General features: G+C 41.9%; 1 pseudogene; it reads right to left on the reverse strand.

Annotated features, from left to right (window-relative positions):
• Positions 1-629: 629 nt before the first annotated feature.
• Positions 630-2,352, reverse strand: LOC125916976 (GTPase IMAP family member 4-like; annotated as a pseudogene).
• Between the last annotated feature and the right edge of the window lie 1,620 nt (positions 2,353-3,972).

A 3,972-nucleotide genomic window follows, 5' to 3' on the forward strand; every position in this document is an offset into this window, starting at 1 on the left:
AGGAGAAAAGTAGAAAAGGGGTAGAGACACCTCTTATTGTTATACATATATTAAAGACAATTTTTGTTCCAGGAAAACCAGAAAGGTCTCTGAAGCCTTGGTTACACATAACATCTATCAGTGAATAATTAATCAATCCAAGGAAAAGGTAGTGTTTGACTGGCAGAGGGGTTGAGAATGTGGCTGGAAATTTCCAAGCAAAAGGAGGAGAGATGTGCAGAGGGTAAACCAAAACTAGCTCAAAAATCATCTTGAACTTTTACCAAAAAGTAAAATTCAGTGTTCTTAGAAGAAATAACAAAGGGGGTCACCTGAGTGGCTCAGTCCATTGAGCATCTGACTCTTGGTTTCGGCTCAGGTCATGATCTCACAGCTCATAGGTTTGAGCCCTGCATCGGGTTCTGCACTGATGTGTGGAGTCTGCTTGGGATTCTTTCTCTCTCTGCCTCTCCCCTGTTCATGCTCTCTCTCTCTCTTGCTCTCAAAGTAAATAATTAACTAATTTTAAATTAAGTAATAAAAAATAGGAAAGTTATTTTCCAAGAAAAAGTGGACTCCAATCTTATAGAAATATGAGAGAAGAGAAGATTTTTATTTTAATAACAAGCAAACAATTCAACTGCGAGGCGGTGTAAGTAATGAAAGTCTGAGGTGATGGAGGTGAAGTGGCAACAGTTAGTTTCACATGAAAAGAAGAGAACTGGTTATTCACAAATATATTGCATTGAGGTCAAAGAGTTGCTATCATACATCTGAATACAGCAAACAGTTGTTCTCTTCTGTGTTGAATCTCCGTCTTTCAACTGCTCTTTCTGGCATTTCACTTAGTTGAGTTCTTAGAGGTCTATTTTCCAAAAAACTCTTTGTCCTTCAGTAGGCAGCTGATAAGGAACAATTTGAATCCTTCTGTAAAACTCTTACTACATAAATGTCCATTCATCTGGAAAGAATTCTATAAACATCTCCACCGATAGATTACCCAACACGAAGAACAAATCTTTCTAACAAATCATAGGGGGAAGGTGATCACTGTGTCCTAAAGGAAAAATAAGTGAGTAGAAGCAACAGAGGGAGAAGATCCACCAATCTAGAAAGAAACCAGATTTTTCTCGGGATAAATAGACAAACTTTGGGGCCACCTTTATACCTTCTACTCTGGAGTTCCACAAATTGAGAATTCGTCCCTCCCCTGTTAAGTCAATCAAACATCTACCAATCTCCAACACTGAATCTGATTATACCCCTTAGTCCTGAGAGTCTGAGAGACAGAAGCGAGAGTGCTCCAAGGTTGGTGAATGAGTTCAGGGGTGCGGGGGCTGGGTGGGGGTGGGGGTGGCAGACAGTGGGCAGGGCCAGCGGGAAATATGCAGGAAATAGGGAGATCTTTTCATTCAGGTAAATCTTACATAAACAGGTGAGAGAAAACAGGAAAAACTATCTGCAGTGCTTCCATGATCAATTCAAGGTTCCTGCAATGAGTCTCACCTTCATATCTGGCGTTCTGCTGCTTTAGGGCATAGAAAGCCTCTTTCCCTGCCAATTCTCTCCATTTGTTCCTTTCATTTCTGCCGCTCCAGTTTATCCTCCAGCTTCCTGATTTTTTCTCCAAACTCCTCTCTTACCTGCACTCTCTGTCTCTCTAGCTGTGCTCCATAAAATTCTTGCATCTCTTGGATTTGTTTCTGAATCTCCTCTTTGGCCTTTTGGTACATCTTCTTAGTGTAGCATCGTACTTCATTCTAGGCCACAACGCGCTAGACCAGGGCCAGGAGCTGGCTTCTCTGGGCCTCCAGCTCAGCTCCTGTCGCACCATTCTTGTACACGCAGTAGTGATCACGGAACTAGCCCTCCAGCCCTCGGATGCCCTCTAAGTAATCATGGAAATTGATGCCATCCAAGTCATCTTTCCGGGTGAATAAGAGAATCATGTATCTCCTAGCTCTGAGTCCAAATATTTACTGGATCTTTTCCATGGCCTTGTGCTCTTCCTGCATGTACGGGACCAGCTGTCCCATCAGGGGCAGGGTGTGAGGTCCTGGGGAGGTCAGGAAGATGTAGCGAGTAAACTCTTTCAGGTGTCAGCATCCTGTGCCTCGGTGTCAAAAATGCCTGGTGTATCCATGACAAAATTTCTCTTACCTGCCACCTGCTGCTCCCTTTGTTACAGGTCTTGGTGGCAGATGTTGTGGCAGTGCTAGAAGGAAACACTTTCTCTCCAAGGGTGCTGTTTCCCATGGCACTTTTCCCTGCTCCAATCTTACCCACTAAGATAAGTCTCAACTGTGAATCTCTGCCATCTTGGTTTCTAAGCCCTGGGACATCAGGAAACAAAATCCACAGCATTAGGAGGTAATCCAGCTGCTTCCCTATAGGGCCCCCCCATTTCCCCTCACACACACCCCTCCTCTGTTGCCCCAGGGTCCCCTCCCATAAGTGACTGATGCACTCCCAGGAACTCTATAGAAGACCCTTTTGGAGAAGCCTATTTGAAGTCTATAGAAAGCCTGAAGTTCTCTTGCAATACTTGGGAAATGCCCAAGTACTTTCCAGGATTTCCTGGAGCTTCTTACTATTACTTTTTGTAGCTAAGTAGCCTACAGAAGGGTAAACAAAATATTGTAGTTTACAAAGAGAATTCTGAGCTATTCCTCATAAGAGCAATGCAGCAAGTAACACAAAATCTGTCTTTGGGGCATCTCAGTAGGAGATTCCCCTCCCCCATTTATATTCAGAATGGAACTTTTCTTCTCCCATTAAGAAGCCAGCTAGGCAGGTTACACAAGCAACTCATCCTTGTAGGGTACAAAAGGGTACAAAAGGGTACAAAAGCGATCTGTGTGGAAAGACCAAGTGTCTTTTTCTATTTCCTGTGTGCAACCATCCTGTCAGGGGTTAAGACATGATTGAGAACAATATAATTTAACTTTAAAGTTTAAAAGCTTAGCTTAGAATCCAGTGAAGTTTTTATATTCTAAAATAAGACATTACAGAATTATAGTCATAAATTACTGACATTTCTCCAAAGTTATTATAAAATCCCTTGATACTAAAAAAAATGAAAGAAAAAGAGCACCCGGGTGGCTCAATTGATTGAGTGTTGGACTCTTGATATTCGCTCTGGTCATGATCCCAGAGTCGTGGGATTGAATCCCACATAGGCTACACGCTGAGCATGGAGTCTGCTTAAGATTCTCTCTCTCTCCCTCTCTCTCTTAATCTCTCTCCCTCTGTCCCTCTCCCTTTCTATCTCTCTCTAAAAAAAAATGAGGGGCTCCTGCGTGGCTCCGTCAGTTGAGCATCCAACTTCACCTCAGGTCAGGATCTCACAGTTCATGAGTTCAAGCACCAAATCAGGTTCTGTGCTGACATCTCAGAGCCTGGAGCCTGCTTGGGATTCTGTGTCTCTCTCTTTCTCTACCAAACCCCTGCTCTAGCTCTGTTTCTCTCTGAGTCAAAAGTAAATAAGTATTAAGAATTTTATTAAAACCTTTTTTAAAAAAATGATCATATGATTCAGTAATGTCACTTCTGGGTATTTATCCCAAGGAAAAAACACTAACTGGAAAAGTTATCTGCATTCCCATGTTTATTGCAGCATTATCTACAATAGCCAGGATATGGAAACCATCTAAGTGTCCACTGATGGATAAATGGACCAAGAAATCATGGCATATATACACAATTGGATATTAGTCATCCATTAAAAAAAAACCCAAATCTTGCCATTTGCAGCAGCATGGATGGATGTCAAGGGAATTATGCTCAGTGAAATAAGTCAGACAGAGAAAAACAAGTACTCTACGATCTCCCTAATATATGGAATCTAAAAAAGAAAAAACAAGACAAGCTCATAGTTACAGAGAACAGGCTGATGGTTCCCAGGTTGAGGGGACTGGTGAAACCTGGGAAGGGATCAAAAGATAAAAGATAAAATAAAATGAATATATGTTATGACAACATACACATATATAG

Source organism: Panthera uncia, unplaced genomic scaffold (assembly GCF_023721935.1).
Source record: "Panthera uncia isolate 11264 unplaced genomic scaffold, Puncia_PCG_1.0 HiC_scaffold_1370, whole genome shotgun sequence".
Classification (NCBI taxonomy): Eukaryota; Metazoa; Chordata; class Mammalia; order Carnivora; family Felidae; genus Panthera; species Panthera uncia.